The sequence below is a fragment of the Prionailurus viverrinus genome, chromosome A2, assembly GCF_022837055.1.
Source record: "Prionailurus viverrinus isolate Anna chromosome A2, UM_Priviv_1.0, whole genome shotgun sequence".
NCBI lineage: Eukaryota > Metazoa > Chordata > Mammalia > Carnivora > Felidae > Prionailurus > Prionailurus viverrinus.
The window spans coordinates 128,736,843-128,763,617 of record NC_062562.1 but is presented as its reverse complement, the minus strand read 5'-3'; the positions used below and the strand labels follow the sequence as shown (position 1 = coordinate 128,763,617).

General features: G+C 35.9%; 1 long non-coding RNA gene across 1 annotated transcript; it reads right to left on the bottom strand.

Moving 5' to 3' along the window:
• Window positions 1-645: 645 nt before the first annotated feature.
• On the bottom strand, window positions 646-8,327 carry LOC125148200 (uncharacterized). The gene is made up of 3 exons (XR_007145450.1): window positions 8,238-8,327; window positions 4,728-4,870; window positions 646-808 (listed from the first exon to the last, which is right to left on the bottom strand). It is a non-coding gene; the product is annotated as an uncharacterized LOC125148200 (long non-coding RNA).
• Window positions 8,328-26,775: the final 18,448 nt, after the last annotated feature.

The following is a 26,775-nucleotide window of genomic DNA, read 5'->3' as shown; positions in this document are numbered from 1 at the left end:
GAAAAAAATATTTTTAAATGCCAGTAATAATTTGGATACAGGTAGAGAAAGAAACAAATCACATGTATGTCAAGAAAAAAAAAAGAGAGAGACCATTTTCAGTTTATGAGTAAAAGGCATAAGGGGCATCCAAGTGGCTCAGCTAGTTAAGCGACTGACTTCGGCTCAGGTCACGATCTGTTTGTGAGTTTGAGCCCTGTGTGGGGCTCTGCACTGACAATGTGGACCCGGCTTTGGATTCTCTATCTCCCTCTCTCTCTGCCTCTCCCCAGCTCACATGCTCTCGCTCTCTCTCAAAAATAAACATTAAAAAAAAAAAAATCAGTTCCCTTTATTGAAAAAAAAAAAGGCACAAAACATATATAATCCTAGCACCTTTTCCTTCTGTAGTCATTTTGTATTCTAGGATAGAACCTGGAAACCTAGAGTTTGTCATGTCCAAAAACCAAAAGGCCTTGGCTATCCCAAAGATGTACATGCTACACAATTTCATGCAACCCTCAAGCTCCAAAAACATGATATCAACAATAGATTCCAAACATGGTAATTCTCAGCCTAATCAGGGACCACTCTGTGTATCAGGCTTGAAATCTTACCATTATTTTTTATTAGGCAATCTTGATTTAAAAAAGGGGGGGGGGCATGAAATTTCAAAGGAGCCTAGAAATGACTGCACAAAATGGGACAGACAAGAACCAGGTGAAATAAGAGCAATGCCTGGGGAGAGAAGACACAGGAGGCCAGTCGCATTTCAGCATGATGAAAGGGTGCTCTGCAGAACTGGAAGCCACTTGACACTGAACGTTCGCTGTGAAAAAGAACAGTACCTCTAAGTAGGGGACTATAATCAAGTTCTATCTATTTCATGTTTTACCAACAGAGTAGTTCTGTAGTACGAAAACAACGTGTATGGAAGTACGAGGCAGAGTTCATAAAGTAATCCTGTTACTTTCTGCAATATTCAGACATAAGCCTCTCCCTCCAGAAGTTTCTTATATTGTCCTATTGCCTCGAAAGTGCAAATAATAACAATGTAAAATGCTGAAACTTATCTTTACATATTAATACTTTATTCAGCAACTAGTTATTAAACACCTAAATATCTACTCTGTGCCAGACAGTGAAGATAGAAAAAATGACTATAGTGTAGTCTCTGTCCTTACAAAATACAAAATCCAGTGAGGAGATTAAGGAAGGCAACAGTACCTACACAGCCCGTCATGTGACAGGTGGGTGCTGGGGGCACTGGGGAATGAAACACCCAAGACAGTCATCAACTCATGCTAGAGAACCAGTGAACATTTCCTAGAGAAGACTATGCATGAGACGATTCTTAAAGAATCAATAAAAGTTACAGTGGTAGAGAAAGGAGAGGAGCGCTGAACAGCAGGAGCATGATGCACTTGGAAAGTATAAGTAATGGTGCTTTATATGGAGAACTGCCAGCAGTTGGGACCAGAGCAATTAGCCGTGGGGCTGAACTGAAAAGAATTTTTAGGCTAACCAGCAAAACTGGCCTTTCCCCTAAAAGGTACTGGAAATCACTGTAGATTTTTTAAAATCAATTTTGAGGTATAATTTGTGTATAATAAAGTATACTCACTTGAAGTATATAATTCAATGAGTTATGATAGACACGTAAAGCTGCATAAAAACCACTATAATTACAATCACAACATTTCTATCACAATCCAAATTTCTTTGAATCCTTTTGTAATTCATCCCTCCTTCCAAACCCAGCCCAAGGCAACCATCCATCTACTCCTCCTTATTGCTACAGATGAGTTGGATTTGTGGGTGAGGACCAAGTGGTTGTTTCCATTTCATGCTAATGTAAATAAAGTTGCTATACAAATACCGGGGAGTGGAATACCTGGCTTATGTGGTAGGTATATGTTTAAGCTCTTAAGAAACCAAGTTTTCCAAAGTGGCCCTATGATTTTACATCCATACCAGACATGTATGAGAATTCCCGTTGCTCTACATTATCACCAATAGTTGGTATTATCAATTTTCTAATAGGTGTGTAAGTGGTATCTCACTATAGTTTTAATCGGCATTTCTCTGATAACTAATGATGCCATGCATCCCTTCATGTGCTTTTTTGTCCATTTATATATATTTATCAGTGAGGTGTTGGCTCAAATATTTTAACCAATTATCTGTGTTGTGCAGAGGAAGTGATTATTTTATTACTGAATTACAAAAGTCCTAAAAATATTCTGGACTTAAATTCTCTGTCAAATATCTTATTGTGAATATCTTCTCCCATTCTTCATCTTGAATTTCATTTTCCTCATGGTGTCTTTCAAAAAACAAAACTTTTTAATTTTAATAATATCCAATTCATCCTCTTTTTTATGGTTCATGTTTTTGTGCCCAATCCAAGAAATCTTAGACATGAAAGAGTTAATATAACTCTAGGACAAAATTCTAAGTGTATATTTTTATCTGTTCCATGTGCATGTTAACTGTTTATCCTTTTTACTGACTGGGATAGAAAAGAATGCATAACGTTAACTTTTACCGATATTAATTTGCTCAAGTAATAGATGCCACGTCTAATGCAGCATATGTGATCTGGGCTACAACTTGGTTAAACTTACAGTTAAGACTATGGTCATTCTTTAATATCCTTTTGGTTTCTGCAAGAGCCAGACTGATAAAGTAAATGGATACAATAGGTAATACCACCTCTGCATCCTTGAGATTCTTAAAGATGGCACCAATTTTTGCTAATCCCTCTTCCACACACATATAAGCAGGATGAGATACTGTGTTTTATTTCTCGGCACCTTGAAGGGAGGGAAGCCTTTGTCACCACTACTTTTACTTCTTACTGGTCAAGGACTCTAAGTAGCAGTTAGAGTTACTCTAACGGCCAATTATGTTAGTACCATTTATATATTCAGAGACCAGGGGAATGATTATTGGTTGGGTAAGTGGACCCAGTAGACCTACTAGAAACAAGATTGGGCCAGGACTCCCATTTACTACACTGTCTCCATAAGTTTCCACTCTAACAGTGGTCAATGATGCCCCTCCAGTTTTCAGATATCTGTGTCAACTTCAACTGTGTCTGATAGTCCTCAAAATGTCTGGGTATTCCTTTTCCCCCCAGTATACATTTACCCAAGAAAACAGCTATAGGTCCTTCCTGGGAAGCATTATTACAATATATATTTTCCAGTGGTTTTACAGGGTCCTTCCCTCTGTGGACTGCCACCTCATTAGTCAGTGGTTTCTGGATCTGAAAACTGTCTCAGGCACCTGGGAAAAGGATCATGGCTTTTTATTAGGGAAACCATCCTCAGCTCATGTATTCTCGCTATGTTTAAATTATTCATCAGTATTAAAAAAGACTATGTAACAGTACCCTTGTTAGCTGCCTACCTATTTTGCCCATAGGGATGTCATGTTCATTCAAGAAGTTTGGGAAGTTTTAGCAATTACTTTGTCAAATATTTTTTTTCTGATCCTTTCTCTTTCTCCTTTGATTCTATAATCTGATTAGCTATATTTTAAATTTGTTGAAATTATTTAACAATTCTCTGAAACTCTTCCATTTTTTAATGTATTTGATCTCTCATCTTTAGGGTTTATTTTTCTCAAATTCACTGACTCTATCATATTTATTGTGCTATTAAATCCATGCACTAATTTCTTAAACTTTCAGATATTATATTTTCCCTATAATTCCCTTATTGTGTTTTTTTAAATTTTCCATTTATCTTCTGAGATAACCTATCTTTTATTACTTAATTGGCCATACTTATAATAGCTACTTAAAGGTCTTGTCTAAGAAATAAAGATATGGCTCACCCAGCAGTTCACCTCAACTGATTGTTTTTCCCCCTGAAATGATCACACTTACCTAGTTCTTCATATTTTAAGCAAAAATGGATTTTGTTCTGAGCATCACAAAATTGTGTTTTGGAGTCTCTAGATTTTGTAATATCATTCTGAAGAATGTTCGTGTTTTTGACTTAGCAGAAAATACGGGAAATTAATTTGGTTAGATACAAATTCCAACTCCATTTCACCTGCAGTAGATGTAAATTCAAATCTCAGTTAAGTCCTTTCATTTTTAGCATTGTTGAGTCTATCCTTACATGTGTGGTCTAGGTCAGCCCAACCTTTAGGTGGAGTTCACACATTACTATAGGTACATAGAGTTTTTGACAAAGAAATGCAGTGTTTGGTGTTTCTCTCTCTCCTTTGGCCTTATCTTGCTTTCTTCTACCTTGCAGCGACCTGTTAATGCTATAAAGCACTTACTTTGTCAGTAACTAAAGAGGAGAGGGTTAATCAGATGCTTCTAGCATTCTCTGTCTGGAAGTCCAGGTATAGGCATCATGCATTTGTTATTTCTAAAGAGCTTCGCAAATGCCCTTGTGACTCATATTTTCCCTACAGGAATGTCTACAGTAATCCCAATACCATTTTCCCTCTGATTTAAGCTGCAGGCACCAAAAGTTTTATTGATTCTGATAGCTCACTGGACATGCATCTTTGCCATCCTTCCGTGGGAAAATAAAATGAATCTTTCAGAATCCAGTTAAAGTGCTGCAATTTCTATGAAAGTCTACCTGAATCTCTTATAATCACCCCTGGACTCCCTTGAATTTCTCTGAACCCTTCTAGCAACACTTTCTATCACCCAATGTATAAAATCGTATGTACCATTATCTTTTATAATTTTGTTAAGTATGAGTTTCTGCACATACCTAGGGCTTCCATTTTCTGGCTCTCTCTTCTTCCCTTAAGCTGTAGCTACCACAGGCTCCTCTCTTCCTCTGGTCATAAAGCCAGCAGGTTTTCTATGGCAATTTCAGCTGCCCTACACCGAGACATGAACTTCATCCCTGGACTAAAACCACAAAAACATGGAACCTATCATTTGCCATTCCCTGTTCCACATTTTACTCCCTTCCCAAAAAATCTACAGGCTGAGTTTAAGGTATCTGTGGAATATCCAGTTAGAGATATCACGTATGAAAACAGGCCAAAACTGGAAAGTTATCCAAAATCTGGATTGGTTACCCCAAACCGCAGATAAACTATTCAAAACTACATTCTCCTTTCCTATCTTGATCATAGAAGAAAAAAGCTTAAAAATTAATTTTATGATCCACCATAAGGTTATAGATAGTGACATTTCATCAGAAATATATCTGAACACACGCTTGGTGGGATTTTTGGTGAATATTTCGCCTTCTAATAAAGAAAATACAAATTCAACTGTTTATCACTTCCTCCACATTCCCTTTCTGGAACATGGATGTGATGCCAGGAGACAAAGCAGCCTTTGCATGACCAGGAAGCAGCAAGCAGTAGGACAAAAGCCAATACACTAGCAGTTCTGGAGCAAAAAGACAGACAGAACTTGGATCACTAATGATTAGAAGGACTTCTGCAAAAGCCATGGACTATCTCTGGACTTATTATTCATTACGTGACAAAAAGTATGTCCTATTTTCTTCAGCTGTTTATCAGACTTCCTGTTCATTACCACTGATATTTTCCTAATTAATACAATGAAAATAAAGAAAACAACTCAAGAAAGAGATCTAGGCAGGAGACAGGTCAACAGGGCACACCAAGCAGCTGAAGCTCTGGTTTTAAATGAGATCAAGTGAAAATACTATACAGTAAAAGGAAAACAGGGCTGAGAATCAAGCGTTGCAGAACCCTCTCACTTAAGAGGAACTAGTAGAGGAAAGCAGCAGCTGAAAAAAGACACACAACCATAAAGAATTAAAAAGAGAAAGTGATGACCTAGAAACCAAAAGAAGAAAAAGCAGGTATCAGTGTTCAAATGCTACAAAGTAGGGCTAACCAAGCACAGGGAAGTGTCCATTAGGTTTGGCGGTATCAAAGTAGAGCATTTTAGTGTGACAGGAATCAGGTTCTAATAAACCTGGTTTGTGGATAATCTGTTTCTCAGCCACTGACTGAACTGCACCCACCACCCCAGTTAAGTGTAACTTTCAGGCTGGCTGTTGGTCCCAGAGCAGATCATGAAAGGCAACATAGATGGATCCTTGCTTCAAGTCAAAATACAATTCAAAGTGCAAACTCTATTGACAGAAGAACAATAAGACCTTTCTTAATATCAAAGGCAGCATATTTTATATCCCTTGAAAATAAAAATAAGAGCTTAAGTTTAGAGTGACCTACCAAGTGGGTAACGGAGTGGATATTCCTGACCCTTTCACTTAAAAAAAGAAAAGAAAAAAGCAAGATTCTAAGGTTCAATATCTGCCTGGTTCCCTGCAGCTGTGACACAGGTCTCAAATATGCTTTGAAGATAAGAGGCACTTGAGTCAGTAATACAGGTGCAGGAAAGGAGGAGGGGATAAAATGGAAAAATTGAAATACAGTGAAGGAAGAAACTTATTAAGTGTTCCTTTCTTTTATCAGTAATCAATAATCTGAAAATATTAGCATAGGGAGGATTTAAAGACATAAATTCTATAGAAAAAGTTATAAAAAGGAAGTACAGATGTAAAGAGTGACTGAAAGAGAGGCCGACCAACCTTCAATGTCTAACTTAGCACTGAGGGGTCTTCATAACTGCAGGAAACATTCCTTTTTTCTTTCTATTGCTATAGAATTGGTAAGAACGACCTGAAAAGGCATGCGAGAATTTAAAACTGTTTCTTTCTTTCTTTATTCCTGTCTTTTAGAGAATTCTTTAAACCTAAAGAAGATGTATGGAAACCCCACAAAGCAATTAGTAAAAGTGAAAAGACGGTTAGCAACAATTAAAATCCTTTCTGCTTCATTAACTTTTCATTGTTAAATGTTGTCACTGATTAATGCCAGGCTGAGATGTTGAATACATCTCTCAAATAGCACGTGTATCAAGAAATGAATCAAAGAAAAAAGCAATACAAGAGAACTCACAGAATAAGCTTGTTAACAACATGACATGCGGTAAAGGCTCAAATTAAAAGTGTACATCTCTATTTTGAGCATTCCACTAGGCACTTTGTGCTTACAAAACTATGTATGTGGGGTTACGTGCAATCTTAATATTTCCCAAAACATTCCTCACCAATGTAAACATAACACAGGTGAAAAGGATTAGTTACATGATTTGCAAGGCCCAGTGCAAAACGAAAATGTGGGGCCCCTTGCGTAGTAAGTAGGAAAAAACAGTTCCTCTAAAAGTACTAAAATATGTTTTTTATATATTTCCTTTTGTCTGCAGTCTCTCAACTTTTCAGGGTATTTATTATTTGCTATTTACCATAATTCTAAATTTTTTAAATTACAACTTTAAATTGAATTAATTTCACCATTCACTTTATATTTTGCAATGTCACAGTACAGGAAAACATGAGAGGATTTAACTCCTATGTGGCACCAATAATGTAATTCATACACCTTAGCTTGTGTATGTAGATGTGTTTCATTCTCACCAGAACAGCAGAAATATTCCACAACACTAACTCAACTGGTTTTACTTCTTTAATTTTTAATACTTTTAATTGTGGTAAAATAAGCATAACAGAAAATTTACCATCTTAGCTGTTAAATGTATAGTTCAGTGGTCTTGGTACATTAACACTGTTGTACAACCATCACCACCCCTTTTATTTCACGTCTCTAACATGCATACATTCTACACTGTTTACCTTTGGCTGACTGATGTGTAAGGAAGTACCGAAAGGGAGGGGAAAAAACGGAAGTCCTATTTTTCCTTTCTTTTTATTATTTTCAGTGCACATGGCTGGCTAATGCAAAGAAGTAACACAGGTAAGAAAAGTATGCTAGAATTCCTTAGCTGTTTATGTTTTTTTAGAAGGCCATCACTGTATTCTTTCTGTGTTAGAAACAAGTTGTTTCTACCCGACCAGGCCCACCACTCACTCAGCCTAGTCTTAATCAGCCCCAAGTATCAAGGGGATTCTGTGCTGTAGATAATTAGGCGGCAAGAAGCTGCGGACATGCGTATTAAGTATATTTCGTTCCTCTCCTCCTGTGCTCCATTTTCCCACTGGCCTTCACTTAATAAAACACAGGCAGAAGACAAAACTGTTCAGCATTTCAAGATGGCAACAGTAGGACATTCACCCAAGCGCGAGGCTTTCTGAGAACGAGACCTTAGTGGCTCCTGGTAACTGCACAGGCCCCACGCACAGGAGGCTTGAGCTGCAGATTGGGGAGACTGAAAAGGATGAGTCCTGGCACTTACAGTGCACTTTACCGTTTACAAAACATATTCTTACCCTTTTCTTCATCTGTCCCGTTACTTCCATCTGCAGAGAGCTGGTGCTACCGCTGTCAAATTAAACAAGAAAGCCATTAAAGCGGCAGGCCGAGACGCCAGGGGTGTGGACAGAAACAAAAAGCTAAGGCAACAACCAATCACAAACAGCCTACCATAAACAGAACGCTAAGGAACAACCAATTGCAAACAGACAAGTAGGCTTTTGGTGGTAGCCAGGGGCGGAGTTTCTTTGTTTCCTTGCTTCCTTTAGGGGTCTTTTCCTTGCCTCCTATCCACCTTCTCCTAATCGCTCACTGTGTGGCGCTGCCCCATTCAAGTCTATGTTTAAATTTCTTTAAAAACTATTTTAATGTTTCAGTTCATCTTTCAACACCAATTACGTGCTGGAGAGATGCCTGGCTAGCCCAACTTCCGTGGCTAACTAGGGGCATAATGTGGAATAGAAACCAGGCATCCTGATCCCCAGTTAGGCACTGGTCTTAAATTTCTTCTCCACTCTGAGAAGAGCCACTACACTGCAAATGGAGCAACTACATTTGTCTGTCCTTGGGATGCATTTTCTGCGTAAAACCAGAGACACCAAAAAGCCATTGAAAAGTGGATGTAGTTACAGAAGAGTTAAAAGGACGATCAGGAAGAGTGACCCAGTGAAATCTCCCTGCAGGGCAGAGGTTTTGAGGAAAAGTTCGAAATGAATATTGGGTAAAGACAAAGCCTATGTGGAGAAGAAACATCCTCTCCAAAATAGCAAGTGAGCAGAGAAACTAATCTGGAAGGGTCATGATTTGCACGCCTCCATGAAGAGTGTCAGCTGAAGATGCCATGTTTGCCATAAACTAATTTAATCTTCCAACCCATCTGCTTAAAGCTCTTTCCTCCTGCATCCCTCAGATAGCTAAATCAGTGGTCTCTTCCTAAACTCTTTTGTTCTGATAGCCACACAACTCATAGATACAATTAATGCAGCCAAATATATGTATGACATGTTTCTAAACTCATGGTTTTAATTTGGTTGGCTTTTTTTCTTTTAATGTGTATTTACTTTGAGAAAGAGAGACACAGAACCTGAAGAAGGCTCCAGGCTCTGAGTTGTCAGCACAGAGCCAGATGCCCACCAACCTTGAGATCATGACCTGAGCTGAAGTTGGATGCTTAACCTACTGAGCCACCCAGGCACCCCAGTTTAGTTGCTTTGCTTTTTAGTAAGACAATTTAATAAAACAAATAACCAAGGGTGCCTGGGTGGCTCAGTCGGTTGAGCATCTGACTTCAGCTCACAGTTCTTGGGTCTGAGCCCCGCATCAGGCTCTGGGCTGACAGATCAGGGCCTAAAGCCTGCTTCAGATTCTGTGTCTCTCTCTCTCTCTGCTCCTCCCCTGCTCACACTCTGTCTCTCTCCAAAAATAAATAAAGATTAAAAAAGTAATAATAAAAAAAAAATTTTTAAGCGAACAAAAAATTTACTGAAAATACTAACATAGATAATATATAAATTAGGATAAGATTTAAATACTCCAAAGATACATATCTAATTTTCTCCATAACTCTACCTGTTAAAATCATGTATTAGTTACTACTTCACCTAACTTTATTTTCTGCCACCCAACTAGAATAGAACCACACTTTTTAACTCTTCAAATATCTTCTTGATTGCTCAGTGTTTCTTAGACTTGGCTTTTCTACAGAAACTACAACCAACTCTGCATCTAAAGCCATTTTAAGGGATTTTATTTGAGGACACTCTTTCAAGCAGGAAAGACTGCCTATTTACTAATGAAAGAAATCCTCTCATTCAATATTCTCACAAGTGCTTACCTGGACATAACTACCAACATCTCACTCACCTTGAAAGAAAGTATACAACATCAGCATAAGCAGCACAAAACCCTGTGATTATGCTTTCCCTAGTTGAAAAGAAAATCATAACTACTTCATTACCTACTCTATGTTTCTTTTTTCACCAGCCTAAAATTTTCCTTAAAAAACCCAATTTCATTTGCTACTTCTACTTTATGACATTAGAAACACAGTAACACTTTTTTGTCAAAACATAATATTTTTAAGATAATAGAAAATAACTTGATAAAGTGACCTGTCTCATGATAAGATGTTACCTGGCAGGGATAGAGGATGAGATAAAATAGTGGAGAGCCCAGTGACAAGGTAGGGTTGTTAGATACCAACTCCTTGGGGATATCATCTTTCCTCTTCAATCCCTCTTTCCCCAAAACCTAACCCAGTGCCTGTTTTGCTATTTTAATCAAAGAGCTTTACATTTTTCACTATTTGACTCTGAAAATGAAATGTTGAAACTGATTAGGTAAATTAATCCAGGGTTTAAGACAGATAGGTAAGAGTTTATTCAGTCATTGCTCCTGGTGTGAATTTAAGCATGACATTGTTTTTAGTGGCTCTGCTTTTCAAAAAGCAGATTGTAGAAGAGCTCAAATATGCAGATTCTTCACCTGAGCCACTCAAGCAGGTAGCCAGATGATCCATTTGTCACCAGGGTATACAGGAAGATAAGTGGATTGCCAGAAGCAAAACAGCCTTCTTTATCCTGTGATGCCCCATTTTTTTTTTTCAGATACTTAGGGACACAGGTTGTATCTCTCAATCTGTTTATAACCACACAACTATAAATAACATGATCTCCCTCAGGCATCTTGTGAACAATAAAAAGAAGTTTCCAAGAATAATAATACTAAAAGTCAATGAACTATATTAATACAGTATAAAAACAAAATTGTTCACTGGCAATTTGGTGGCGTAAGATAGGTTCATTGAAAATTCTTAACTAGGAGAGATTTTTATGTTACCCCAGGATATCTCCTGTATCTTCCTCTGAATATTGAGCTTTAAATGAATAAAGGCAATTTTATAAAAATCCTATAAAACAGAGACATAACCTTCCCCGTCCAAGAGGAAAAATTTAAATGAAACAAAATGCATTGATAATAACCTACTGATAATTTTGGCCAACGGTAAAATAATCTCAGCCTTGGAGTAGAAATTTACCATATTCAATGCAATTTTTCACAAAATGCATCCACAGATCACTTGCAAAATTCAGATTCCTATGTTCCAAACAAATCTACTAAATCATCCTTGAAAATGGGGAGAACTGCATATTTGACAAGGTTCTCAAGTGATTCTTTAGTATACTAAAGTTTGAGAACCACTAGTCTAGAGTTATTCGTTATTTTCCAGAGAGCATTTCTAGACTGCATGGTAAAATAGTGTATTACACATACCCACCCAAAATGTATAATAACAAACTCACTCAAGGAGAGTCATCTACACAGGGACTTGTCTTCATTTGGTTTCTTTTTATTGTAAAATACATCAACTCTCCCTGTTGCCCAGTTGATTGTCAAAGCATTTGAATATTATTTAATAAACCATTTCAAAATACTATACTTTTTAATCTTTTCAAAGAAATTAACACTGGAATTTCCGTTATACTATTCATATCAAGTTCAATTATAGAATTTCTGTGGAGTGGTTAACTGAAGGATGTTCAGTTTATCTCTCCATATTGATATTCCAAAATTATCCCTGAGTCAAACCAAACTACCAGGCAGCAGACATACTTGTCCCTGATAGGACAATTGAATGAGATACTTTAGCAAACCTACACTTTGATTGCTGTGGTGTGTTAGCAGCACGCTTTCTCTATCCCAATACCCATTGGGAAGACACAGTTGAGGACTTTTTTTGAGCACATCACAGTATATATCCATTAGGAAGACCCATGGTTTGCTTACCAAGGACAACAATAGCTCTCCCCTAACCATAAATGATCTTGTACTTCTCTTTGCTTCGGCTACTTGGATTAGTAGTATGAAGTATCTAATATCACAAATTTCATGGAAAACTTAATTCTAGCTGATACTATTTCCCTTTTTTAAAAATGTTCCCTTCCTTTTCTTTTGAAACTGTTTACCTACCTTTTTTTTTTGCTTTTTTATTTTTATTTTTCTTCATTTACTTTAATTTTCACCTTGCCTGTCATGTTTTTTCTCTGAAGCTTCTTGAATCATTTTTGGAACGACAAAGGACATTAATAAGCCAATAAGCCTTAACTAAACTAATGACCAAGAGTTGCATAGTCATAACTATTCAAAATCCCACTAGCTATAACTCCTATTATACAAATTTTATCTTTCAACCCTCCATGTAAAATCTCTAATACACAAATTCAACATTTAACATTACACTTACAATAAGAAAAAAAATAATCATTAGGACTTGACTAAGAATAGGATGGGCAATCATGGGGACATAGTGAGTTCTCCATTACAGGACGTAATCAAGCAAAAGCTAAGTGGCTACTTAGTAAGCACATTGTAGAAGAGTTTTATGTCAAATAACACATTGCATGACAAATATCTGGAGTCTCTTCCAACTCTGATATTCTTAAATCTATTGCTTAAAAAAATTACATAATGTTATCAGGGGAAAAAAAGTCAGCAGAAGAATTAAAAGAAACATGCATTTCTCAGTAAGAGTATTTATTTTTTTTAAGTTTATTTATTTATTTTGAGAGAGAGAGAGAGAGAGAGAGAGAGACTGTGTGCAACGTGTGAGGGAGGGACAGAGAGAGAGGGGGAGAGAGAGAATCCCAAGCAGGCTACACGCTATCAGTGCAGAGCCTGATGTGGGGCTTGAACTCATGAAAGTGAGATTATGACCTGAGCCAAAACCAAGAGTCGATGCTTAATTGACCAGGTTAAGCCCCAGTAAAGAGCCACCCACGTGCCCTAGAAAAGAGTATTTCTAAATACATTATCAGGAAAAAAGTTATATTCCTAGAAATAGACTGAATAAAAATTTTCCATATTGTATCTTTTTTGCAAACATTAGCAGGCGTGCATTGCATGCCTGGGTCCCCAGTTTCTATCTCAAATTGTATCAATGAACAAGCTAAAATTAAGTCTGAGGGGGATTTAAGGACTTAAGTTCAGCTTTTGCTTCATATTTCTTCTGACAAAACTGTTTTTAGAAGTAGAATCTTCAGTGCCAGGAAATCAATTAATTTTAAAAATTGCCAACGTTGCCAATAACCAGTAATATGAATGTAACCCTTTTGCATTGAGAGTGTGGAGAAATTAAATGACCAAACACATTCTGCTAAATCCAGCCTAGAGAGAATGTTGTTTCCCTGCAGTGAGGCTCTTTGAAATGAGGGATGGAAACAGTAATGAAGGAAAAGGCATCTGAGTAATCGTACAAAGCCTTCCAAGTGGCACTCAGCCCAGAAGACACTTTTGTTCTGTCTAAAGGCAAAAAAAATCTATGAAGACCCATGTGACCCCAGCATTTCAGGGCACGATGGGGCTGTCTCCAAAAGAGAGCCCTTCTGTTAAGGCAAGGTTTATGCAAATTGGTAATAACAATTACAAATAAAAATGATGATCAAGATAATGAATATTATTATTGAATTCAAGAACAGCGTGCAATGTAAAATTAAGCACAGAGATATTGCAAACACTGAGATTGCACTGAGATTGAGAACTTTATGCCATTTATATACTAATTTAACACTGACTAGGACCAGACCAGATGGGGGCACAGAGAGAGGTTTTACTGTTTTGAGTCTCTCTTTCTGATCTAGAGTAGTGGTCAGCAAACCACAGCCTATGAGCCATAGCTGGTCTACCATGTAATTTTGTATTAAAAAAAAAGAAAAAAAAAGGTTTTATTAGAACACAACCACACCATCCTCTATGTCCTGTCCATGGTTTTTTTACACTACAGCAGCAGCATTGAGTATATCAGGGATGATATAACTGGCAAAGACTGATGGCATCTGATCTAAAGTATAGTGAAGTTTTCATGAATGTCTGTGCATGCTTCCTTTTGAACTACATTTTTAATAATTCTTTATGAAAGTATTTGCAGGAGGGTAGATTGCTCACTTTTGTATCACTGACAGTACCTTAACTTACCTCTCTTTCTTAAGTGATACTTTTCAGTGTTAAAATCATTCAACATTTTAAAAAAATTTTTTAATGTTTATTTATTTTTGAGAGAGAAAGAGAGACAGAGCATGAGTGGGAGAGGGTCAAAGAGAGGGAGACACAGAATCCAAAGCAGGCTCCAGGCTCTGAGCTGTCAGCACAGAGCCCCATGCAGGGCTCGAGCCCATGGACCACAAAATCATGACCTGAACCAAAGTCAGACACTTAACTGAGTCACACATTCAGCATTTTTAAAAAAAAAAAAAATAATGCTTATTTATTTTTGAGAGAGAGAGAGAAAGTGCAAGCAAGGAAGGGGCAGAAAGAGAGGGAGACACAGATTCCAAAGCAGGCTCCAGGCTCTGAGTTGTCAGCCTAGACAGAGCCCAATGCAGGGCTTGAACTCACAAACAGTGAGATCATGACCTGAGCTGAAGTCAGGCACTCAACCAACTGAGCCACCCAGGCACCCCAGCATTTTTAAAAAGCATTTACTCCTCCTTTAGCTCTTAGCATTGCGGATAAGAAGTCTGCTTCAAGTGTAGTTGCTGTGTAAATAATTTGTCTTTCCTCCCTACTTGTTCTTGAAATTTCATTCTCATCCTTGGCATTTTCAGTTTGGGGATAACATTGTGGTGTGGTTTTAAGACTACCTATCCTGATGCACAATGACTGTGCACTTTCAACTTTAGTTTATAGGTCTTCTTTGTGTTGAAAAATTTGCAGCCATTACTTTTTTTTTGCATACTGATTTTTTATTCCCTTCTTTTCTCTTCCTTAATCTGTCTTAATCTTCCTTAACTGTTATCCTATCTCCCCTGTTCCATAGGTTCTCCTTTACATTTCTTCATCTCAGCATCACACTATGTTAAATTCAAGGCACCTCACAATCATTTTTGGATTCACTGAATTCTCTCTTCGATGGTGTACAGATTAAAGACTATATTTTTTCACTTCCAGGATTTTGAATTAGTTAATTGTCAAATACATCTTTTCTTGTTTTTTTTTTTGTTTGTTTGTTTAGTTGGTTGGTTTTTGGGTTTTGTTTGTTTTTGTCTGTTTTGCTTTCAGGTGTTCCTTTTTATAAATATTAGCTCCTTTATCATACTTCTGAATTTACTACTCAAATACTTCAAAGCCATTTTTAGATCTTTTATTTTCATTTTGTGAGCATACATGTTTTCCCCATTAGTTCAGTTGGGAGCAGTCTTCCTCTACCTGACTTATATATTTCAGAGTATTGCGTTGTCAGTTCATCCTTAGAAGGGATTTTGTCATTGTCATTGTTGCTGTTCTTGCTGTTGCTGTTGTCATTTTTCTTCCCTCTCTTCACATCCATTCTTTTCTAGGAATTTGGGAGTTTCCCTTACCTGACATTCCTACCTCACTCTCCCATGCAGAAATAGGTCTAATGCTGGCAACTTGGAGCTCCTGACCAATAGCAACCTCAAGAATATTCAGCCCCTGCCACAGAAGTAGCCATATCTTTTCTCTATTTCCATAAACATTCAACTTCATATAAGCCATTAGCTAGGCAATTATCATCACACCTTTCTTTCAGGCTTTTTTGAGAACCTGGTTTCATGCCATGAACTAGCTCTAGCCCTTTATCTTATTTGAGATACACTTGAATACTGTCAATCCATAGGAGATAAATTTTTCCCAATTCCAGGACCCAGAGTCCCACCTTGCTTGATGCTTGTGTTTTTTTTTTCCATTTCTAGTCTATAGAAATATATATCTTCTCTCAAGCACTGATATATCTTTCTATTTCAATTTTAAGTGTTTGTTTTGTTATTGCTATGTTTTTGTTGCCAAGAGGAGGGATTCAAACCATCAACTTTACTCTTCTGTGTTGAAAAGATAGAAGAGTGAGCATTGAAATTAGAGAGACAATCAGACTGGCAAAATTAGGTTCTAGAGTTATGATCCAGAAATTCTATTCCTAGGTTTACACCCAACAGAAATTCCTACCCATATATTTACCAAAGACATGTACCAAAATATCCATAGACATACTATTCATAATAGCTTCAGACTGGAAGCTACCTAAATGTTCATCGACAGTACAACAGATAAATAAATCATGGTACAGTCACACAGTGGAACCTTATATAATAATGAGAATGAATAATCTGCAAGTGGTCATAATAATATGAATAAACTTCACAAGTAAAATGGTAAGGGAAAGAAGACAGACCAAAACAAGTACTCGCTATAGAATTCCATTTATATCAGTATCAGAATAAACCTGTCAGGATAGCTGGTGCATTTGTTAGGGAGTTATGACTGGAAATGACACAAAAAAGGCCTTTCAGGATGTTAGCAATGTTTCTGATTCCAAGTACTAATTCCACAGATGTGTTTAGTTAAGGACATTCATCAAGTTGTGTACTTATGTGATATGTTACAAAATATATTATGCTACTGTGAAAAAAAATTTCAAAACATGATAAACTTATCACTTTCATGGTTTTTCAAACCCTACTTCTAAATCCCTATGGATCCATGGACCTCAGGGCTAGTTCTTGCTTCCAATTAATTGTAGTTTTGGTTTGTTTGTTTGTTTTCTCTCAAAAGGAATTTTCCACACTTGCAGCTGTAAAGTAAGAAGAATTTAATCTTCAGCAGAGCAACCAATTATATAACTGTAAAAATTTTTTAACTTCCTTAATCAATAGTATAGACTTGCAAAGAGATTGTTAAAATTACATTTACAGAGAACTTTAAAAACTGAATAGAACTTGAAATTCCTGAAAGATTATTGTCTTTATGTCATTCTAACCCCTGATTCTAAGTCTGGTCAGAACATCTTCCTTCCATAGTTTTTAACCAGTCTCGTCATTTAACCCAGGAAGAAAAGTAGAAGGAACCTCATGGCATTACTTATTGGTCCAATGCCACCAATCCATTGATCAGAGTGCACTGAAAACTGGATTGCTACCTCACTCACAATTACCCTGCTTGGCTTCCCAGCCTTCCTTTGTAAAAACTTGCCACTCTTTTATAGCAAATCAATATCTTCATGCTAGAACTTGTGTCAATTACCTGCTCCAGCAGGCAGCTAGGATCTTGGATTCTGACTGAGGTTTTTAAGAGAAGTGTTGCATCCATCATTTCCTCTCATTGATATATCTTTTGGTTTTACAAATCCACAATAGCCCCAAAACCAGATGTTCCTACTGAAGTATTGATTTTGGTATATAAACTATCAAACTGCATCTAATTTTGTCCAATAATCTGAATTATTCTGCTACTGTGCCTATTTTTACTACAAGCCTATCTTTGAAAAATAAACAAAGCATAAAAAAAAATTATGTCCCCAAGAACTACCAATCAGTTATCTTCATGCTGATAACATAGTATGTTATCAGAACGCAGTGAGCACCCTCAATCGCTTACCCTAAGCCAATAGAGTCCTTTTGGGTTACATTCCAAAGTCCAAGAGGAAAATGTAAAACCATAATCCATAAACCAGAAACGCAAAGAAAAATACTCCTATACAGCCAATCTCAGCTTTCCTTAGCCAGGAACATTCTGAATCTTTCTCCTCAATTTTTTGATTCCAAGCCAAGAATCATCTGATTTAATGTGAGTCACATTTTTTTTTCAAGTCTGGGTTTAGGCTGTCATTTATATTTAGTTAGTCCCTAGAATATACACACACAGGCCATCTATTCATCATCAAACCCAATATTACTTGGCATTAGGAGTCTGACACATTTTCAGTCCTAATCTGAGCCCTACTTTATATAAGAGCCATCTGTTTTGAAAGGCCTTGTTCAGGGTAAGAAGTTTATGATCACTGCAGACATTCTCATGATCACTGCAGACATAAGTAATTGATTATGACATTCTCACTGGGCTTGAATTTGGCTTCACAATACACCCCTGTAGAGCAATTCAAGTAGCCACTACTAACTGACGAGAGTTTTCATGAGAGATAAAATGTGTTCAAGTTCAAACTTAAAGCCTACACAAGTTTTGGTTTAATTAACTACAGCCTACTCTACCATAAAAACATAGGGGAAAGTTGGACTTCTACAAAAAGCAATAAATTAATCAGATAGTTTAATGTGATTGACAGATTTTCCTTTTCCCTCTAACCTCTCACATTTCTAATTCTTTACATGGTCCTAGTTCTTATCACATATACATCATTTGAGATCTATTTTACGAATTTATTAAACCTCTCTTTAGTTTATAATTTGCTTTCTTAATTAACTCTTTGACATCCTGTCACACTTGGTGGGGACATGCAGGGTATTATTTTTCTAGGAGACAGGAGATCAAGTCTACCTGGACAGTGATCTTCTGAGGAATTTGGCTATACCATATCTGGCAGCATATCATTAGCAATCCATTCTACCCAATGCTTCCTTTTATTATCACACTTCCTACATGTTTCTGTAACTTTCTGGTTCACTGCTATCCACTCCCTCTATCCAATGATTCCCACTTATACTATCTTAAAAACATAAAGCAACTCTGCTTTATAGACAGAAATAAACTTAATAGAAGAAATAGAATATACACAGAAGTCTACATCTTCTCACTTATTTTTCAAATTAATGAACTATTACTTATGTCCCTTTGTCTTCACTCTTTTTTCACAAGACCACTTAATAAAATGTATTATTTTCTTTTTTTATTCTGTGCACTTAATTATTAATACCTTCACTAACTATAAATATCTTACTTGCACTAATTTCCTTCTCAACAAGATATTTTTGTCATCACTGGTTTAGGTATTCAGCAGGTAGTTCCTGAAATAAGTAATTTTTTAAGGATAAATCCAAATCTCATGCTAGAAAAAATAATAATTCTCTTTGATTAAAAAACAAACAAACAAATGAACTTGTAATGGATATTAGACAGGGACTCTGTCCTAAAAGCCAAAATATAAAACAAAGCAGAACACCAGCAGGAAACTCATGCTTTGAATATGTTAGTCTCTACCTGTGACAAAAAAAACCAAGCTTCTCCCTGGGGATTTTATACTCTTCCCTCAAAAATCATGTGACAATGAGGGAGCAGTACATCATAGTATGAGGAGAGCTTTGCTCATTTTCCTCTCATTACCTGAGAGGCTGAGATGTGTCAGAGGGAAATGAAGACCTATGAAAGCTGGCAGTGAGCACAAGCACCATTCAAGTGCTACGTTGTCCAGAGAGTGTCTTGGATAAGCTAGAAGAGGCTATGGAAGGGTCTTTGACTTCTCTTACCTACAAACTGATGCTTTGAAGTGCAAATTAAAACTGAGAAAACTGTCACTCAGAGAGACTGCTGATAGCCTTTAGGTGGCTGAAGTAATCTCATGCCAAGATAGAAGAATGAATTTCAAAGTAATTTGCAAAGTAAAATATGAAATATAACTTTGAGGGACCCAGAATGATGTCCTTTATTAATTTGCTATATGGACTCAGAATATGTAGTAAAATTCTGCAATACCATTCTCTATAATGAGCTTTGCCTTTGCAGGCCCAGAATAATTTTCAGTGCAAAGTCACTGATAAAGCCAAAGTATATATTTCCTACAGTTTGGGACATCATAGATAGGCTTTCCAATTATTTTTAGTTTCAATTAGATTGGTGAATTTCCCTGTAACTCATCTGAGTCTAATCATATAATTATTTTCCATTTAATTGAAAATGAGTAGCTAAAAATGTTTGGATTTAAAAAAAAATAGTAAGCCTCAGATGATGAAAGTTCTCTCAAATACTCCAAATAAGACTTCCAATATCATTATTCTCTGGATCGTAGACCTTGGTCCAAAGATTATACAAAATGTTGAAGTAAAGTAAGCAATATGCAAAGAACAATTGAGTGTAACTTACTAAGTACAGCTTAGTGGTTAGAAACCTAAAATTTAGTGTTCAATTTCCAGCCTTAGGATAAAACCGAATAGCATTTCTAAGGCTCAGTGTCTGCAAAATGTAAATAATAATGGTAACTGCCTCCGTTGGGTACTAGGTCTCCATCCCAACATCCTTCTAATGGGCCTTCCTCCTCTGGAGACACTAGTGCTAGTCTGCATTCAACATGTGTTCCATCAATTATATGCTTGCATGTTTGAAAGTAAAAGATGAGGCAAAAGCCACCTTCTTCCTGATCTGGGCTCTGGGCATGGAGATGCAGATTTTGTCTTCCTTTGCAGTCATATTTCAGTGTATAGCTTGAGCTTATGAAGGTCAGGAGGTACCTGTGGGAGGGCTACAGTTAGAATACACATTCCAGTGTACAATCACTAGCTTCACATATTTTGACTGGGAATTTGCTTCATTGGTGACTTACTGAGGTGGTTTCTTGACCTCTGGATTGCAGCTACGGCCATGTCACCTCACAGTTTTTTAACTAGTAGACACCATGGTAGCCTCTGATTGTAGCAAAAGTAGGAAAGCAACTCTCAAGTGCTTTTTAGCCATTTGTGTATCTTTTATAAACAGCCAAGTTTTTATCCTTTTGTTTTAGTGGGTCGTTTGCCTTTTTTCTCTCTCTATTGAGATATGATTAACATGCATTGCTCTTATGCGTTCAGCTTAATGACTTTCGATCCATGTATCCACCTGGGTAGCCACCAATCCACTTAAGATATGAAACACTTTCATTATGATAGAAAATTCCTATTTTCTAAATCTACACTACCTCAAAGGCAAGCACTTTCTGATTTCTAATGCATTATTTTCAAGTTTTGCTTATTCTTGGACTCTATAAAAATGGTATAATGTACATTATATTCTTATGTGTCTGGCTTCCTTCACATGATTAATCCATATCGAATTCATCCATGTTGATGCCTAAAACATCAGATTGTTCTTCTTTCTTAAAAAAATTTATTCCTGAGGAGTATTCCTTTTTTATAAGCATACCATGGTTAGCTTATCCATTCTCTTATAAATGGACTTTGGGTTGTTTCAACTCAGGCTATTGTGAATGAAGTTTCTATAAGCTTCCTTGTACAATTCTTTTGTAGAAATATGTTTTCATTTACCTTGGGTCAATATCTAGGGTAAAATTGCAGTCATTGAATAGACTATATTGGATGTTTCTAAGAAATGGCCAATTTTCGAAGTCAGTTGAACATTTTGTACTCTCACCACCTCTCTATTTCTCCAAATAAGTGGAAATATTTAGTGTTGTCAGTCTTCTCAATTTTACTCATCTTGTGTTGTGAAATAGTGTAACGTTGTTGTTTTAATTTACATTTTCATTTGCTTATTGGCTATTCATTTGTATTTTTGCGAAATGGCTGTTCAAGTATTTTCTCAATCTTTAACTGAGTTGTTAATTTTTTATCGCTGGTTTTAATAGGGGTTTATATAGTGTGTCTAAAAAGTCTTCCTCAAATATGTGTGCTAAGAATGTATTTATCCTAGACTATAACTTTCTATCAATTTCTTACTGTGTTTTAAATCAGAAATTATAATGTTTATAGGAATCCATTTATCAGTGTTTTTCTTTTACTGTAAGTTTGTATTCTGACCAAGTAAACATTTCACAAAATCTTGAAGATATTGTTTATTTTTTGAAATACTTTATTGTTCTAGGTTTTATTTCATGCCTGTGATTAATCTCAAATTAATTTTTGTTAATTGGAGTCAGGATCCAATTTTTTCACAATTCAACCAATTGTTTAGCAACATTTACTTAAAAAAAAATAAAAGGCAATGGATTGCTGTGGTGGTTTGTTGAAAATCAGTTGTTCATTTGTGTTGAGGTCAATTTCTAGACTCTTTTTGTTTGTCTGAACTATTTGTGTCTCCATTATACCAGCACTACCCTATCTTGACTATATTGTAGCTTTATAGTAAGTATTGAATCAGGTGATGAAAATCCTCCACATTTATTGTTTTTCAGTATCATTACGGCTGTTCCAGAAAGAATTTTTTATAAATCTTGGAAATAGCTTGACTATTCTTTCAAAAGATTCTGCTGGAATTTGGAGTGGATTAGACCAACCCCCTGGATTTATTTGGAGTATGGTCTTTATTCTTTCTTACAAGTTTACCTTACACTTCCATCTGGCACTACAGTTGACTCTTCCTTGAACAATATGGGATATAACTGTGCAGGTCCACTTATACATGGATTTTTTTTTCTATATACTACAGTATTTTAAGCATATTTCTCTTCCTTATGATTTTCTTTTTTTAAGTTTATTTATTTATTTTAAGAGAGACAGAGAGAGAGAGAGAGAGAGAGAGAGAGAGAGAGAGATTGACAGCATGAGCAGGAGAGGGGCAGAGACAGAGGGAGAGAGAGAATTCCAAGCAGGCTCCACACTGTCAGCTATCCAGTACCACTTCCTGCTTTCTGGATTTGGGCATTTTCTTTTAATCTTGCTGCCCAATACAATATTGAATATATGTAGTTAGAGTGTACTTATCTTAGTCTCTACCTTAGGGAGAAAGTCTTCATTATGTCGCCAGTAAGTATGATGTTAACCATAGATTTGTTGCAAATACCCTTTATCATAGTAAGGAAGTTTTCCTTTACTCCTAATTTGAAGAGATAGTTTATCATAAGGGGATATTGACTTTTGTCAGATGCACAGTCTGAGTTTTATTAAGATGATGGTTTATCTGTTTTATACTATCAATTGAAAAAATTAAGTTTTTGGATTAGTTATAATTTACTTAAAGCAAAAGTCACATTTTTTTGGTGTAAAGTTCTATGAGTATTTACACGTGCATAGACTCTCATAACTACAACCAGAGATAGAAAACAGAAACCTTTCCTACACCTCAAAGAATTCTCTCATGTATTCCATTTGTATTTAGAACCTGTTCTTATCTGAACTCCTGGCAACCACTCACCTGTTCTATCTTCCTATATTATTGTCTTTTCCAAAATGTCAAATAAATGAAAGCATGTGGTATGCAACACTTTAATATTGGGTTCCTTAATTTAGCATAATGCATTAGTGATTCATCCATGCTGTTATTGTTTAGTTGTATTCCATTAGAGTGATTTGGTTTTGAATAATAAACTAACCTTGAATTTTTGAGAGGAAACCTCATTGGTCATACTATAATTTTGTTAACTTTTATTATATATTGTTAGATTGATTTGATATGCTTCATTACCAAATGTTGTATCTCTACAAGGTACATTATTCTCTAAATTTATTTTCTTATAATGGCATTGTTGGGTTTTGAGATCATTGATATCTTGGGTACATAAAACAATTGAAGAAGTTATCTTTCTTTTATTTTCTGAAAGAACTCTTGCAGTTACAAAATTAATTATTGTAATTGATATATGGCTATTTAAAATTTTTTGCTTCTTGGGGCGCCTGGGTGGTGCAGTCGGTTAAGCATCCGACTTCAGCCAGGTCACGATCTCACGGTCCGTGAGTTCAAGCCCCGTGTCAGGCTCTGGGCTGATGGCTCGGAGCCTGGAGCCTGTTTCCGATTCTGTGTCTCCCTCTCTCTCTGCCCCTCCCCCATTCATTCTCTGTCTCTCTCTGTCCCAAAAATAAAATAAAAACGTTGAAAAAAAGGAAAAAAATTTTTTTAAATTTTTTGCTTCTTGATTAGTTTTAGCATGTGTGATTTTCAAAGATTTGTTTATTTCACACTGGTTGTCAAATTTGTACTCATTTATAATTGTACTCATTTATAATTCTACATGTACAACCTACAGTGATATCCCTCTTTCATTTCTAATATCAAAAATTTATTTTGTTTTTGTTTCCTTATCAGTCTTCAAGATTATCAATTTTAATAATCTTTGCAAAAAACAATCTTAACTAATTTTTCCTTGTGTCTGTTCATTTCCCTATACAGTATCCTTCAGCTGTATTTCATAAATATTGACATATTGTTTTTTTGTTATCAAGTTCTTGGTATTTTGTTTCCTCTTTTGATATCAACATTAACCCATAGGTTGTTGAGAATTGTGTTATTTTCCCCTCAAATACTATGGGATTGGTGCATACCTTAAATTTTTTTAATAAGTTTATTTATATGAGAGAGAGAGAGCAAACAGGGGAGGGGCAGAGAGAGGAGAGAGAGAGAATCCCAAGCAGGCTCCACACTGCCAGTGCAGAGCCCGATGCAGGGTTTGAACTCACAAACTGAGATCATGAAGCCAAAATCAAGAGTCGAATGCTTAACCGACTGAGCCACCCAGGTGCCTGCATTATCTTAAATCCATAATTTAATTATATTGTGGCAAGCCAACCTATCCTGAATGATTTTAATCCTTTTTAAATTAGTGAGATTTATTTCATAGCCAATTAAGTGGCCCATAAGTGGCACTGGCTTGTGTTGGTAACCATCACGTATTCAGTTGTTGGGATGTAATTCTGATTACATCAAGTTGTCTGGTACTGTTCATATCTTTTACACTTACTATTTTTTGTCTACTTATTCTATAAATTACTGAAGGAAGAGTATTACAATTTCTACACATTATAATCTATTTCTCCCTTTGCTTCATGCCTGTTTTGGTTTCATGTATTTTGAAGCCCTTTTATCCATACTTTGACATGCTGCCTTGCTGATAAAATTATCCTTTTATCATTATGTAATACTTGTTTATCATTAACAATACTCTTTGTATTGAAGTCTACCCTGTCTGATAATAATGTATATGTATCAGTTTTCTCGTGTTCACTCCTTGCATGGTATATAATTTATCATCCTATTACTTTCAACCTACTTTGTCCTTAGCTATATTGTGCACCTACTGTAGACAGCATGCAACTTGACTATGCTTTTATTATCCATTCTGGTAATCTCTGCCTTCTAATTGCAGTTTTCTTTATTTAAATTGAAATTTAGCACAGATATGGTTGGGCTTATGTCTAACATTTTGCTATTTGTCTTCTATTTATGCTATGCTTTTAGCTCTCCTTCCTGTCCTTTTTTTTCTAGGGTTATTCAAATTATAGACTATTCCATTTATTTCTCTTAGATGAATTTTAGCTGTGTAAGCATTAATATGTACTGAGATGAGAAAATACAAACATGGAATGGGAAAATGTGAGAATGAACCCTGTGTTGTTGGATTTGATTTGTAAATATCAGTATAAACTAATAATTGTTTTAAAAATATACTTCCAAACTCTTCCATTGAAGGGCTCAGAAGAAATGTCACCCAAAGCAATGAGTACATATAATGCCCAGATATCAAGTTTTAAATGTCACTTCCACCTAAAATTTGAGTTTGATACCAGGAAAGTAAAAGGTGAGCCTGAACCATTTTGTTGCATCAGAAATCAAAGATGTGTTCAAGTACTAAATGAGACACATTAAAAGAATACAGTAGATTACCTGAAAGGACTTCCACTAGTAAAATTTAAGACAAATTAAACATAAGAAAAGAGTGTCTTATAACACATTGGCAAAGAATGAAAGAAAGAAAGAAAGAAAGAAAGAAAGAAAGAAAGAAAGAAAGAAAGAAAGAATACCTCCAGGGAGATACTTTTTGAGAAAAATAAGAGACTATGAATAAGGGAGAGATCTTCCTTACAGAATAAGAGAAATGGAAAAAATTCACAGTTTTGCAACTAACAACATAATAAATAATTTTACAAATTTCATGAACAAATGCCAGAATCAGAACAAAAGGAGAAAGATGTATTCATATTTGGAGATTTCAATACCTTTGTTTCATCAATTGATAGAACAAGTAGAAAAAAAGCCAGTGAAGATATAAAAGATCTGAACAACACCATCAATCAATTTGACTAATTGCAAATTATAGAACACAATAACAACTAAACAATATACATCTATTTCAAGTGCACGAGGAATATTCACGAAGATACCATATGCTCAGCCAGAAGGTAAGTCTTCATAATTATCAAATAATGATATTAAATTACATTCATTTGCAATAAGATATCCAAAACTCCTCAAATATTTGCATATCAAACAAATATTTCTAAGTAACATGTGGATCAAAGAACAACTTACAGCATAAGTTAGAAAATATTTTCAACTCAATAATAATAAAAATACAACATATCTAAATTTGTGGAAAGCTGGGAAAGTAGTGATTAGAGGGAAATATATAACTTTCAAGGCTTAGATTAGAAAAGAAAGGTATAAGTAGAACTAAGCCCTCACTTTAAAAACTGCAGGGAAAAAATAAAACTGAGCAAATAAAGCCCATAAATGTAGAAGGAAGAAATTATAAATATAAAAACAGAAATGAAATAGAAATAGAGAGGAAGGGGCACCTGGGTGGATCAGTCGGTTGAGTGTCCAGCTCTTAATTTTGGCTCAGGTCATGATCCTAGGGTCGTGAGATTGAGCCCCATGTCAGCTCTGCATTGACAGTGTGGATCCTGCTTGGGATTCTCTCTATGCCTCTCTTTCTGCCCCTTCCCTGCTCACACATTCGCTCTCTGTCAAAATAAATAAATAAACACTTAAAAATAAAGGAAAAGAAATTGAGAGGAAATACTCTCAACTGACAACCCCTTCTATTTAGCTGGAATTTCTATTTTCTCATTCGTTTGTTCACACAACCTATGTTTATTTTGCAACTACTCTGAGCTTAATGCCAAGTGAGATGCTGTGGAAAAGCTGTGATTACAGTCCCTTTCCTCATTGTTCTTA